The sequence below is a fragment of the Peromyscus eremicus genome, chromosome 1, assembly GCF_949786415.1.
Source record: "Peromyscus eremicus chromosome 1, PerEre_H2_v1, whole genome shotgun sequence".
NCBI classification, from domain to species: domain Eukaryota; kingdom Metazoa; phylum Chordata; class Mammalia; order Rodentia; family Cricetidae; genus Peromyscus; species Peromyscus eremicus.
In genome coordinates, this window is record NC_081416.1 from 193,109,154 (window position 1) to 193,125,473 (window position 16,320).

The window sequence follows — 16,320 nt, forward strand, 5'->3', positions numbered from 1 at the left end:
CTGAGCCATCTCTCTAGCCCCATGCTTGTCATTTCTATAGTTAGTTAGGTTATCCAGACTTACAGAAACATATTTCAGATGGACAGGTAATCTTCAAATACTTCATAGACTTAAAGAATATGACATATAAATGTTTTGATAATTTAGAATTCTGTTGACATGAGACATGATTGCTACTGGCAGCATCAATCTGATCCTGAGAGAATGTTGGGCTTCTGAGACATTTCTATTTTGAAGTTTGTCTTCTTCTTGACACAAAATGGCCTACTGGGCAAAGAACTACCCTTGCATTGACTGCTGACAGTATGAATGCTGTCCTTTCTGGATGAGGAGGACACAGGGAAAAGCAACCTCTGAACTCTGCCAAGACAAGATAAGATGGTCATTCAAAATTCCTGCTTCTGAAAATGGTCTGTCAGATGTTCTAGTCCTACAGCCAATGTGAATGCACCAATGATGCTGAGAAATTGTAGATGACTGTCCAGGCAGCCAGCTATCTCTGTCTACTCTCACAAGATTCCTGAAAGTTGCTTGTATCCATCTCCTGTTTCCTCAGGTATTATTATATTCCTTCTCGGGTCTTTGATGGAGCTCAAGACAGGAGTCAGAATGCACAAACAAACTCAGGCATAAAACTCGCATACTGTGCTATACTTCTCACACATTCATATAGGCAGGATATTTCTATATGAATATAAGAAAGGCAAAAAATTTCCCCAGGGAAACAGTGTCAGCTGACCACAAACAGATGTGGGGGCCTCTACCCCAATACACATCTGAGGCCCCTGTCATCAATCAAACAGATCCACTACCAGGATCTGAAACATCCTTCAGTCCATTGTGATCATGGTCCTTTGGTATATCTGCCCCTTAACCATTCCTGATCATAATCATTGACTTAGGCATGCCACATAAATGAAACTGAACACAGACAAACAGGACAAAAAGACACTTAGAGACACACTTATCAGCCAGTCAGAGACTCTGGTCTGGAGTCCATGCAGTCATGGGTTTTCCTGGCCCATGCACTAAATGTTGTACCTGTGTTGTGATACTCCCAGAGACCAAGGAAAAGCCAGTTTCCAATGCAAGCACACAAGGTTTTTTTTATTGTCAAGTTTGAACTTGGGCTGCCACCCAGCAGATGGAAAATGCAGTGTCCCCAGGCTTTGGGGTTGGAGGGATTTAAAGGAAAAAAAAACACATGCTGGGAATTACATACCTTGGCAGTTTGAGGGACTGGGTAGAAGGAATATGGGGCAAGGTGATTTTTTTTTAAACTATTGGTCTAGACTTTCAGCAAAAAAACACATTTGAAACTGTTGGGTTAGACTTTTGGTTCAAAAGCACAACCTGCTGACAGAATTATCTGGATATCTGCAATGATCATAAACTGCTGACAGGATGTTTGCAGGAGCATCTGGATCTTGTTAAACTTCACTGCCCTATTTTTTGATTGGCTGTGTCTAGTCTATCTATTCAAGTTGTTCTGGCACATTCCTGAGGTTATACCTGGAACTGAATATAGCCTGTGGTCACCAGGTGGTTGAAGGTGGTGTCTGTAAAGTCAAGTCTAGGCCTTTATATTGCCTTCACACTATGTTCATAGCAGCATTAGTCATAATAACCAGAACCTAGAAGCAGCCTAAATGCTCCTCAACCAAAGAATGGATAAAGAAAATGTGGTACATAGGTAATGGAGTACTACTCAACAGTAAAAAAAAAAAAAAAACAATGACATCATGAAAATGGAAGACAAATGCATGGAACTAGAAAATATCATCTCGAGTGAGGTACCCCATACTCAGAAAAACAAACATGGTATGTACTCACCCATAAGTGGATACAAGAGGTAAAGCAAAAGATAATCAGACTACAACCCACAGCTCCAGAGAAGCTAGAAAACAAGGAGGGACCTAAGTAAGATGTACAGGTCACTTTGTGAAGGGGAAACAGAGATCCCCATGAGTAACCTGGGGATGAGGGATGAGAACATAAGGGAACAGAATAGTTGAAATGGGTGAAGGACACAGTAGAAGAGCAATGAAAGAGATACCTTGAGAGAGGGAGGCATTATGGGGTAAGGGAGAAACCTGGTGCTAGGGAAATTCCCAGAAATCCACAAGGACAACCCCAGATTAGACTACTCGCAATAGTGATGAGGGTTCCTGAAACTAGCCTACCCTGGTATTCAGATCAGTGAATACCTTAACTGTCACCATGGAGCCTTCATCCAGTAACTGATGGAAGCAGATGCAGAGATCCATGGCCAAACACCATACCAAGCTCCGGGAGTCCAGTCAAAGAGAGAGAAGAGGGATTACATGAGCAAGGGGGGCTCAAGATCAGGATGGGTAAATCCACAGAGACAACTGAACCAAGCTCAAAGGAACTCACAAACTTTAGACTGACAGCTGTGGAACCTGCATGGGATTGAACTAGACCTTCTGCATAAGGGAGACAGTTTTGTAGCTGGATCTGTTCGAGGAGCCCCTGGCAGTGTGATCAGGATCTATTCTTGGTGCATGAGCTGGTTTTCTGGATTCCATTACCAATGGTCTGACAATTTGCTCACACTTAATGCAGCGAGGAGGGCCTTGGTCCTGCATCAACTGAATGTACCAGGTTTAGCTGTCTCCCGATGGGAGAACTTACCCTGTTGGAGGAAGGGATAGGGCTGGGTTGGGGGCAGGGGAAGGTGGGGATGGGAGGAGTGGGTGGAGGGATGAGAGGGGGATCTGTGGTTGGCATGTAAAATGAATTTTAAAATGTAAAATAAAATAAGACTAAGAAATTGTTGTGTAGTGTCTTCTCCCCAGCTGAGGTCTTTTTTCCAAGATCAGGAGTTGAGATAAAGGTTTCCATTCCTTTTGGGGCCTGAGGAAAGTTCTTGCTTGCTAAAGCAGTCATTCTCCTATCTCTGGTAAGAGGAACTTGTGGCCCTTTCATTAACCTATGACTGGTGCCTATTGTCAAAGTCAATGTTAGATTCCTCAACCCCTGATCTCAAGCCACACCCCAGCTCACATGCACTTTTCTCTCATTTCATACTATGTGCAAATACAGAATATAAATTTGTATTCATTTTTCAATTAAAAGCTGCTGGCAGCTATTCTGATTCATCCTCAGATCATGTTTATCTCTGCCTTGCCTCCCACCCCACCCCCAACTCCACAAATCCTCTTTGGGACCCAAACACCCCCCTATGAAGGTCTTCAGCAGATCATCTCACATCTCAGATACAAAGCACTCCTCTTACAAAATGCAACATTCCTTCATGATAAAAGTCCCAGAGAGATTAGTAATAAAAGGGATGTACATAAACTTAATAAAGGCAGTTTACAGCAAGCACATAGCCAACATCAACTTAAATGGAGTGAAACTCAAATCAACTCCACTAAAATGAGAAACAGTACATGGTTGTCCACTTTCTCCAAAACTACTTCATATAGTACTGAAATCTTAGCTAGACCAATAAGACAACTGAAGTACATTAAGGGGGTATAAATGGGAAGGGAAAAAGTCAAATTATCTTACTTGCAGACAATATGATGGTACTAAAGGTGATGGTTATGATAAACAGTGCTGGTGGCAGTGCTGGTTACCGGCAGAAAAGTCACAGGCCACAGCCACCAAAGAGCTTTATTAAAAAGAAGGAGATGATAGGAGGGAGGAGAGCCAGGCCTGGAGAAAAAGAAAGATGGTAGGAGTAGAGCAGAGAGTAGGGAGCATAGAGGAAACAGAGAGGGAGCAGAGAGAGAGAGTGGATGTCTGTGTCTGACATTTTAAGGTGGGTACGTAGTTGCCCATACTCGCTGGTGATGTAAGATGCAAGACCCCAAACTGTGCATGTGTTGGAGTGAGGGCAGGATCCTAACAAAAAGGAACTCTAAAAATTCCACTGGAAATTTTTCCTACAGCTGGCAAACACTTCCAACAAAGCAAATGGATACAAAATTAACTAAAAAATGCAGTAGCTCTCCTATATACAAATGACAAGTGTCATAAGAAAGAAATCATAGAAATACCACCTTTCACAATAGCCTCCAATTATATAAAACATCTTGGGGTAGCTACAACCAAGCAAGGGAAAGACTTGTAATAAAAACTAAAATACATTTGAAGAAAGAAAATGAAGAAGATATTAGAAGATGAAAAGATATTTCATGCTTAGAGATCAGTAGGACTAACACAGTATCAAAACAATCTACAGATTTAATGCAATCTCCAATAGAACTCCAAAATAATTCTTCAAAGAACTTGAATGGAGTACTCTAAGATTCATGTGGAAAAACAAACAAATAAAAAAGCAGAATAGCTAAAACAATCCTGAATAGTAAAAGAACTGTGGGCTCTGTCAGTGCCCCAATTTCAAAGTACCCTTCAAAACTATAGTTAAAAAATGGCATTGGCACAAAAGTGAAACACTGATAACAGAACAAAATTGAGGATTCTACATACCTATGGACACCTGATTTTGATAAAGAAGACAGACATACACACAAGAAAAAATACCACAATGACATGGGTAAAACTAGATGACTTCATGTTGAAGAATCCAAATAAACCTGTATTTACTACCATTTACAAAACTCAACTCCAAAAAGATCAAGGACCTCAATCTAAAATCAGGTACACTGATCTGATCCCAATAGAAGAGAAAGAGCAGAATAGGTTTTACCTCTTTGGGACAGGAGAAAAATCTTCTGAGAAGAATACCATTAGCATAGGCACTCAGGTCAAAAATCAATAAATGGTATGTCATGAGACTGAAAAATCTCTGCAAGACAAAGGAAGCCATCATTTGGACAAAGCAGCACCCTACACAATGTGAAGATATTTGTACCAACTACATCTGAAGTAGAAATCTAATCATCAAAATATATAAAGAACTAAAAAAAAACTGGATATCAAGAATACAATTAAATTAAAAAATTGTGATATGAATCTTCATAGATAATTCTCTCTCATTTTGGATTTTTTGAGTTTTTTGTTTGTTTTCATTTATTGAAAATAGATCATTTTCTCATATATCCTATATCTTGATTATAGGATCCCTTCTTTCTACTCCCCCACCCCCTCTACACATCCCTTCCACTCAGGATTCACTCCTTTTCTTTCTATCATTAAAAAAACACAGGCTTCTAGGAGATAACAACTAAAAATAAAATATAATATTAAACAAAAACCATCACATTGAGACAGACAAGGTAACCAAACAGAAGGAAAAGAACCACAGGGGCAGTCACAAGCATCAAACACCCACTCATTCACACATTCAGGAGTCCCATAAGAAATATTAAGCTGGTTGGGCATATACCCAAGGAATGCTCAATCTTACCACAAGGACACATGCTCAACTATGTTCATACCAGCATTATTTGTAATAGTAAGAACCTGGAAACCTGATCAGATCAGATGCCCCTCAACTGAAGAATGGATAAAGAAAATGTGGCACATATACACAATGGAATACTACTCAGAAATAAAAAACAATATCAAGAAATTTGCAGTCAAATGGATGGAACTAGGAAATATCATCCTGAGTGAGGTAACCCAGACTCAGAAGGACAAACATAGTATGTACTCACTCATAAGTGGATACTAGATGTGAGGGAGAGATGGCCAGACTGCAACCCACAGCTCCAGAGAGGTTAGCTAACAGGGAAAGACCCTAGGAGGGACACATGGATGACCCTGTGAAGGAGAAGTGGATGAGATCTACATGAAAGGACTGGGTGTGGGTGGATGGCAGAGGGTAAGGAGTGGGGAATGAGAACATAGGGAAATGGGTGGGTCAAGCTGGAACATGGACAGAGTGGGAGGGCAGGGAGGGAGATACCATTATAGATGAGGGCATCATGGGAAAAGGAAGAGGTAGGGTGCTGGGCAGGCTCTCAGGAACCCATAAGGATGACACCACCTTGTTCTGCTGGCAGTGGTCCAGAGGGTGCCTGGACTGGTCTACTCTGGTGACTGGTCTAGCGAACTACCATAACTATCATCATAGAGCCTTTGTCCAGTGACTGATGGAGACAGATGCAAATATCCATGGCCAGGCACCAGGATGAGCTCTGGGAATGCAATCAACGAGAGAGAAGAGGGATTCTGCATGCAGAGAATGTGGAGATCATGACGGGAAGAAGTGCAGAGATGACTGGCCATACTATTAGAGGCCCTTGAACTGTAGACTAGTGGCTGTGAAGCCCCCACAGGACTGGACTAGACACTCTGGATATGGAAGATGGTTGTTTGGCTCGAACTATTTGGGGAACATCCAAGGGGGGGATCGGTATCCATCCCTGGTGCATAGGCAGGCTTTTGGGAATCTGGTACTTGTGGTGTGGTGCCTTGTGCAGCCTTGGTACAGTGGGAAGGGGCTTAGACCTGCCTAGGCTCAGTGTGCTGGGCTCTGCTGACTCCTCATGGGAGACCTTGATTTGGGGGATGTGGGGTGGCTTGGGAGGAAGGGCTGGGAGATGGAAGGAGGTAGGAGGTGGGATCTATGGGTGGTATGTAGAAAAAATAATTTTTAAAAATTTAAAAAATACTAAGCTGGAAAACATACTATTTACACAGAAGACCTTGTTCAGACCCATATGGCCTCAGTTCTTGCTGCTGCAGTATTTGTGAGTTCATATGAGCCTTGCTCAGTTGATTCAGAGGGCCTTGTTCTGTTGGTGTCCTCCATCCCCTCTGGCTCTTACACTCTTTCTTCTTCCTTTTTCCTGGGGTTCCCTGAGCTCCAAGAGGAGGGATTTGGTAGAGACACCCTACTTAGAACTGTGTGTTCCAAGGTCTCACTCGCTCTGTGCAAAATGTCTGGATATGGGTCTAAACAGAATATTCTAAGTAGAGGAAACTCAAAATGCTGAGAAATATTTTATATTTTCAACATTCTTAGCCATCAGAAATGCAAATCAAAACTACTTTGAGATTTTGTCTTACACTTGTCCAAATGGTTAAGACCAAAAAACAAGTGACGGCTCATGCTGTCCAGGATATAGAGTAAGAGGACCACTCCTCCATTGCTGGTGGAAGTAAAAATGGTACAACCATTATGAAAGGCAGTATAGCAGTTCCTCAGGAAGACAAAAATCAATGTGCCTCAAGATGCTGCTATACCAGTCTTAAACATATACCAAAAAGACACTGCATGCTACCACCAAGACGCTTGCTCAATGTTGTTCATTGTGGTTTTGTTCATAATAACTAGAAACTGGAAACAGCAATATGTCACTCAACAGAAGAATGAATAAAGCAAATGTAGTACATTTATACAATGGAGTATTACTCAGCAGTTTAAAATAAATGACAACATGAAATTTGCAGGTAAACGGATGGAACTAGAAAAAAAACATCCTGAGTGAGGTAACCCAGATCCAGAAACACAAATATGGTATGTACTCACATGTTGATATGAGAAGTTAAGTCAATGGTAACCAAACTGTAATCTGTAGAACTACAGAGGGTAGGTATAGAGTAAGGGTTTAGAGAAAACAGATAGATAGAATTAGGGAAGGGAAATAGAATCAATAATTATGGATGTATGGGGGCATTAGAATCAGGGAATCAAGCGGGAAAGGAGAGGGGACAGGAGTGTGAGGGAGAAAATACAGGAATGACAGCAAAATACTAAAGAGAAGTATGAAAGCCTAATACAATGAAAATTCCTGAATTGTGTGTGTGTGTGTGTGTGTGTGTGTGTGTGTGTGTGTGTGTGTGTGGTCTACATGAAATCACCAAATATTGGGGGACAGAGTATCACAACTGGCTATCTCTTGTCACCAAATGAAACTCCATGACTGGGATTAAGTTGTATCTGAGTTGTTAGCCCAAAGGGGTCCCATGGGAGTTGCAAAGCCACCCAGGCTATTGCCCAGACAATAGGTTGCTTTCCACAAACTGACAACAAGGCCCCATTGCTGAAGGTAACATTTATATATCATTGAAAACAGATAAGTTGATGTAGTATCCACATAGAGCCTTCATCCATATGTTCTAGCATTTTGGTACAGGAAGGTACTATGCATGCTACCAAAAGAAAAATATAGAAAAGCAAGACAGACACAAACCCTTTATCTAAAATGGTATACTGCTTGCAAGATATGCTAAGGGCAATGGTGGCACAAAGCCTGTGGGCATAATTGAATAATAACTTATTTGACATTAGGTACACTCCATGAGGTAGAACCCATACCTTGCACTCTTTGGGTCACCAGGAATCAGGAAAAAAAATACCCCAGAAATCTGAGGTACAATCAAATTATGCATGTCTAAAAAAGGGAAAAAGTGATAAAAAAAAAATGACACCTGAGGGTATTCTGCTATACTCATGGATCAGTGCTGTGTTCAGTCGTTATTAAAGAAGCTTCCCTCCTCAGTAGATTGGAACAAATACTGAGATCCACAGACAGACATTACAGAGAGAGAGAGAGACAGAGACAGAGACAGAGACAGAGACCTTGAACACTCAGCCCTTAAATGGGATGTCACCATAAAATTCCTCTCCTCAAAGGTCAGGGAATCCAGTGGAGGAGGAGGCAGAAAGAATGTAAGATACAGAGCAGGTGGATGACACCAAGTAAATGGGCCCTCTAAGTCAACATGACCAAAAGTCCTCTGCATATATATTATGGCTTCCAGTTAACTATGTTTATGGGATTCCTGAGGTGCAAATAAGAGGATATCCAATTTGCCTACCATCACTCGAGCTCCTTGTTCTGTTGTATTGACCTACCTAACCATCTCTTATATGATAGTTTTTGTTTTATCTTATTATATTTTATTTTGTCATATTTCAATACCATCTCTTAGAAGCCTGTTCTTTTATAATGAGAAACAGAAAGGGAGTGGGTCCAGATGGGAGAGGAGGTAGGTTGGTACTACAAGGAATAGAGGAAGGGGAAACTGTAATCAGGATATATTATGTGAGAAAATAATCTATTTTCAATAAAAGAAAAAACGGCCATGTAATTATGTCAGCAAGCGGAGCTATAGGACTTGAAAAGATACAATTTGAGAAAAATGTTATTTTTGGAAATATGTATGATTTAAATCCTAATGCTGTTGCTCATTCTGATGCTTCATTACACTTTCTCTATGGCAGTTTGTTTGCTTTGACAATGGGGATGATCTTTAGTGTATAAACACATGTGACTCTCTGAGCAGAAAATATTATCTTGGCATCTACAAATACATTTCAAGAACGTTTTGTATATCACAATATGCAACTTTCTGAGCCATAGAAAGGAAAGCTTTATCAGAAAAAGAAAGAAAGAAAAGAAAAAGACAAACTGGACATGAATTAAGTTCAGTAGCTAAAGGCAGACACCAAAGGAAAATTTTTCAAACACCTAAAAATGAAAAAAGGGGCCAGATAGCCCTCCATAAAAAGATTTACAGCACATTCAAGGACCATACTGTCTATTTTCAAAGGAAAAAAAACACAGGCCTACAATTCACAGAAAGAGGGAGAACAATTATGATATCATGGCCAACAGTGGAGGGTAGGGCTCAGAACAAACATAATTTAGGGGTGGAGACATTTTCACTCTAATACACTGAAAAGGAGGCATGGAGAAAGGAATCCAGGATGTCTTTATCTACATGAGAAATGTTCTGGCAAATTGGCAACTGCTTCATTTTGTTTTTTTTTTTTTAATTCCTGAAAAAAATATAACGTATATTTAAGAGAATACAATTTTGTACTAAACCATTTACACTTCTCAAACTAATAAAGTTTCACCTCTATAAGAACAACAACAAAAAATGATGAATTTTGATCTATGGGCAAGATGCTGTTTTTCCAGCTTAAATATAAAATATCAAGCATTCATGAAAAAAAGAGGCCATGAATTTGAAAGAAAGCAAGGAAAGTATATGGGAGGGTTTGAAGGAAGGAATGAGAAGCAATAAATTGTAATTGCATTGCAATCTCAGACACTATAATATATATATATATATATATATATATATATGTGTGTGTGTGTGTGTGTGTATATATATAATTGTATTGCATTGTAAAACATTTAAGAATGACCTGAAAGCACATACATACATTCTTTAATGAATAAAACGTTCATAAATGGGGTATATCTAAAGAAAAATATGTAAAATATTAAAACATCAATTGTCAAAGATAATATTCTTATGATACATAACTTGTTAATCAATCAACTCAAGAACTGCATACACAGTTGATGAGATCCTGATAGAGATTTGTCCTGACTGTGGGCCAGGCAGGAAATCTCTAGCTACAAATGGCGTCCAACGTGGTGGCAAGAGTTTCCACCTAAAAACTGAGAAAAAAGATTCTAAAACGGAGCTAAAAACAGTTCCTAATTGTCTCTCTCAAATGAGCGGCAGCTGCTGGTTTGAGCTACTTGTGGGTTCCTGGCGTGTGTGCTCAACCTGCTGTATGGCGGGAATGAGGCCTCTGCAAGTGGCACATTAAGCTGCATGGTGGATTTAGCCTTTCCTAGTACAAAACAAAAGAAGAGGTTTCTGGGCTACATGCTTCTTGGATAAAAGCATAGACCCATGATAGCTCCCAGAGCTGGCGGTAAACATAGCCATGTTGGGAAGCTGAGGTGGGCGGAGCCAGCAGCCACAGCTGCTGCAGTTTAAGGCAAGAGATTCACAATAAGACAGATTCAGATGTAATAGTTTACAATGTGTGTAAAAGATACGTAGGCTTGAAAGAGACAAAAAAAGGTGATATATAGAGTTATAGAAACAAATACATAGTTTTAAAATATAAAGTCTTTAAAGAGACAGTAAAGGTAGTATAAAAATAAGCTACGTAAAGATGAATATTACACAGAGAATCTGGATTGTGTTGTCTTTGGGATTCTTAACTGCAGATAGATATTTGATTGTAAAGGAAGCTGAGTTAAACCAATAGGCATATTTTAAAGATATCTTGACTTCAAAATTTGGATATAAGGATATGTTACTTTGGAAAGGAGTCTCTGCTTTTGTTCCCACAGAAAGCCAAAGGCTATGGATTTGTTCCAGATTAAGATACATCAGGTTTGACCAGCCAAGACCCCCTGAAGGTCTCCAATGACACCATGGCCCAGATGATCCAACATCCAGAATGGTTTGAAGGCATCTGGCTCAGACGATACAGCCTCATGGACTATTCCATAATTCTAAAATTTTCTTTGTTTCCCCATAAGATACAGCGCCCCCTTCCAGCAGGAAGTAGTAAGAGAAGCTACGTCCAAATTCCCAAATTATATGTAATTTTACTTTGTTAAGGTTAAAACCTTCCTTTTGGAAAAAAAAAAAGGGGGGGGAAGTGCTGTGGGATGTATGGCAAATGTGTTGCTAATTAATCAATAAAACACTGATTGGCCATTGGCTAGGCAGGAAGTATAGGCGGGGCAAGGAGGAGAATAAAGCTGGGAAGTGGAAGGCTGAGTCAGAGAGACACTGCCAGCCGCCACGATGAGAAACAGCTTGTGAAGATGCCGGTAAGCCACGAGCCATGTGGCAAGGTATAGATTTATAGAAATGGATTAATTTAAGCTGTAAGAACAGTTAGCAAGAAGCCTGCCACGGCCATACAGTTTGTAACCAATTTAAGTCTCTGTGTTTACTTGGTCGGGTTTGAGCGGCTGTGGGACTGGCAGGTGATAGAGATTTGTCCTGACTGTGGGCCAGGCAGGAAATCTCTAGCTACAGATCCACTTTGAAATATCAAGTTAAACACATTTTTTTCTGTAAATTTGAAAGAAAAACATTCCCATCAATGCCTAAAGAAGATACTGTTTAGTTTTGTTTTACAAGGATGTGAGCCACCATACATAAATTGGACCATATAAAAACTAATGCAGTGGAGCATAATGCTAAGCTTCAGCTTATATCTTTTTGAAGTTATGATGATCATGATTAACATACTTATGCATGTAGAAAAATACGACAGAAACAACTGATGAAAGAACATACTTATGTGTGTGAGAAAATATCTCAAAAAAGCAAAAGGAAAGAGTGGGGAGGAAGAGTGGGAAGGAGGGGAGAACAATACCTCTTAAAAGTATATGAATTTTTGACACACCTAAATAATGCATTTAATTAGAAGCATGACAGAAGTGTTTTAACTTTGTAGTAGATATATATATATATATATATATATATATTCACGAATCTCATTTTGTATAAAACATACATTTAGCAAGTATGTAATCAAAAACACATATTAATCTTTTGTAGAAAAAAAGTTTTTCTTCCATAAACACAGTTTGATTATATCTCTGATTTCATAAGAAGTTAAGTCATTTGACACACCACTGTATTCTTGTATGTGATGAATAAGACAACCACTCAAAACTCACATAACTGAAATTATTCCTTTTGCAGTCATATGCTCCATGATACACAACCAAGAAAGCAATCAATACTGATGCATATTGGTGACTGAACTGGTGCCATTAGAGAATAGAGAAAAAGAGGAGCCATGGGCAGCTTTGGCAAACTACAAAGCAGAAGACACCAATTCTGGATTTTTGCTATGTCAATTATAATATCCTGTGACTGTTCACATCTGAACACTTCCTCTCCTAAACTTTCTGTGATCTAATGAATTAGCATCCTACCAAGGTTTTAGCAAATACCCAGTAGTGTCACACTGACCACAATCCATCCTACCACTTATTTCTTATTGTAATTTTTCATCCACTGATTCTCAGCATGGCTTTGATTATGTGTTTCTATGTTTCCATGCTGTGTTCACAATTAATTGTGGATGCCTTTATTTCACATCCAATTGAATGGAACCCTACCACTGAGGAAACATATCCATGGAATAAAGAATGCATTGTTGTTTTTTTAAAGAAACATGCATGATTATTACTTGTTAACTAGACCAAGGAATATGACAAGACTTGGATGACACTCACCTTCATTTTGCATATTTAAGACAAGTTAATAAATAGCCTAATGTGTTGACAATGCAATATGTCTTTTTTTTTTCTTTTTGGTTTTTCAAGACAATGTTTCTCTATGTAGCTTCTGTATCTTTCCTGGAACTCACTCTGTAGCCCAGGCTGGTCTCACAGAGATCTGCCTGCCTCTGCCTCCCAAGTGCTAGTATTAAAGGCATGTACCACCACAGCCCGGCCAATACAATATGTCTTATGACTAAACTTATAACAATGAGGAAGGACATGTTAGAACACATGGAGCAAGCAGATAAAATGAAAGCCTGCCTGAGAATGAAAGAATATCAGATAAACATTTAGATGCAAACTCAGACACAGGTGAAGTGTTTTTGCACAAGAGAAATATTCCCAAATTCTAATTCTAACACTTGAGATTTGGTATTAGCTGCATAGAAAACATACAAATTTTGTCTTTATAGCATCATATCAGGCATTCAGAAGTCACTGTCTTTAGTGGCATCACCTTGTTTTACAGAAGCCCTATTCCAATTCAAATGCCCTGAAGTACTTGTCAACCTTTAATTAAATTATCTTCCTCTAAGGACCTAAAACATAAAGCATGAGGTACAATATGCATGACAAAGTAAGCCTGTAAGATTACAATTGCAACATGGGAAAGAAAGGATTCTTAATTTAAAAAAATTCTCACTTCCTCTTTAAGAGAGGAAAGGAAATCAACAGTAATATATAATTAAATAGGCATATCAGAATTGAAGTAGGATAGTCATGATGAAAAAGATAATGAGTATGGGAGTTTGAATCCAAACATACCATAGGATATGGGAATTTTGATATAGAAATTAATAAAAAAAAATGGCACTTACTGTAGGTGGAAGTCTGTGTAAAAATATGGCTTAGTGGCATGAGGAAGTTTGTTGCCTGTATAAATCGTATGAAGAGGGAAAAATGCACCAATTACCACATCTCCTTCACGATGAAATTCTTCTGTGATTCTCCAATAGCACTCAGAACTATTAAAGGCCCACAAAAGATAAGGAATCTGCAGAAGACAGGAAATAAAAATTGAGGAGAACATTCTACTAATACGTGTGTCTGCATAGCCATAAGTCTGTTAGATGCAGACCTCAGTGTCCAGCATATTTGTACTCACCTAGTACATTTGTGGGCATGTGTGCTTCTAACTATGTTGATGAGTGAGGCTGTCACAATTATCAATCCAAGATCTTTCCACTTCCATTGGGAGGTTTGAAACTTTCTCTTTCCTTTGGCTCTGCATCTGTGGCTCTGTGTTCATTTGAAAAACAAGCTGCAAGATGTTTGTGGATCTTGGTCTATAGCCACAGGCATCATGATTTCAGCCAAGATAACAGACAGCAAGAGCTCAGGGATGTCATCCTCTTGGGCCAATTTGGTTGCAAATGTGAAGAAAGAAATTTGTCAAATGTAAGCAAAACAGGATAATGCCAACAGGTTACATCACAGCATGCCTTCTAGGGGAAAGGGCCAGAAAAGGTCCATGCTTGGCTTATACAGTCAAAAATAAGTGGGTCATCAGGCTTTCCAGGACCAAAGGCAACCTACATCATTCTTCCTTGACTATTGTCTGTATGAGTCTCAGAATTTCTTTCTATGATACATGTGCATCTGCAGACCAATATGATGTCCACATTCAACATATTCAGTTTCTTTCTCCCTTTGGGAATAAGAATTACCCTATTTCTTGTATTCCTTAATTTCAAATAAACCCCTTACTTTCTTAGCAGAAATCAAGTTTCTTGTTTATAATCTGTGCTCTGAACTTGTGCACCATACCTGTTTTCTTTCATTCTTGGAAATTGTCCAATGAAGGTCATGTTCTCATAACCTATCCATGCATCTAGAACTCTGGGTTCAACTACCATTTACCATTTCCTTAGAACATGAGATATGTAAGAAATTCCTCTCTTTCCTCCATCAAAGATAATAGCTAAAAAGCATCTAAATGCATTCTACCCCCCAATATATTGAATGAAACTATCTTGAGCAGGGATCTACTCTGTAGTCCACAGAAGAAGGTTAAGGCAGTGAAACTATTGTGCGTTATACTGTGGCAATGTATGGTGGTCCACTCAATAAAGAAATTCCTCTAAGAGAGGAAGGAAGAGTTGAGTAAAAGAAAGTCCAACTGTAGCAACAATAAGAAACATTATATTAAGAAATGCTAAATGGCCAAACTGTATCTTGTTGGATTTTTTTGTTTCCAATTGACAGCATATAATGAGTATATGTACAATAGACAGGATCATGATGAGAATGTGTGCCATGAAAAGTTGCTTCGTACTTAGTAACACACAGTTCAGGACCATCCTGGATCACACAGTAAGCAATTTTACTCCTAGACACATGGTGCTGAGTCTGTGGAGTAAGAACTTTTACAAACTCATCAAATAAGACTTTTTAACACAGGATACTCATTAGACTTAAACATGTGTGTTTTGGGGGAGTGTCCTAGTGATGTGACAGGACACATTATTAAATAATTTTCTCTTAGTGTTTTTCTGACACACCTCTTTTTCAATGTGTGAAATGGGCGGTCTGGCAGATTCAGGAAAAACTGTACAAGAGAAAAATAGGACACAGCAACTGTCACTCACAAGTGTTTTAGGATAAGTTGGAAGAAATGTAAGTGTTTAGACAAATGAGATTAACTTGTCAGACAGGTTCTAGTACTGACTGTTCATGTGTAACCATACAACATTGATCTCCCTTTCATCATCTCTTCAGTAAGGGAAAGACCAAGTCAGCTCTGTGTTTTCCTACATGTCTTTCAATTCTTGATTTAAAAAAAAAAGGTACACTTAAAAGTTTTACATTTAGGGCAGGGCAGTGGTGGCACATGTCTTTAATCCCAGAACTCCTGAGACAGAGACAGGCAGACTTCAAGAGTAGCCTGGTATACAGAGTGTGTGTGTGTGTGTGTGTGTGTGTGTGTGTGTGTGTGTGTGTGATGAATGGATGGATGGATGGATTGTAACTCAGAGTGAAGAGACCTATCTTAAGATGTTTCAGGGAGCAATGTTCAAAACCTTGCTAGCCTCTTATATACAAAGGATAAAACTGAAGAGAAAGAAATTATAGAAACAATACCCTTCACAAGAGCCACAAACCACATAAAATATATTGTGATAACTCTAACCAAGAAAGTGAAAGACTTATATGATTAAAAACTTTTAGTCTTTGAAGAAAGAAATTGGAGAAGATATCAGAAGATGGAAAAATCTCCCATGGTCATGGACTGGTAGAATTAACATAGTAAAAATGACCATCTTACCAAAACAATCTATAGGTTCAATGCAATCCTCATGAAAATTCTCACATAATTCTTTAAAGACTTAGAAAGAACAGAACTTAACTTCATATGGAAAAACAAAAA

General features: G+C 39.0%; 1 pseudogene; it reads right to left on the minus strand.

The window, feature by feature from the left end:
* LOC131904111 (vomeronasal type-2 receptor 116-like) overlaps positions 1–13,983 on the minus strand; it is a 79,339-nt pseudogene extending 65,356 nt beyond the window's left edge.
* Positions 13,984–16,320: the final 2,337 nt, after the last annotated feature.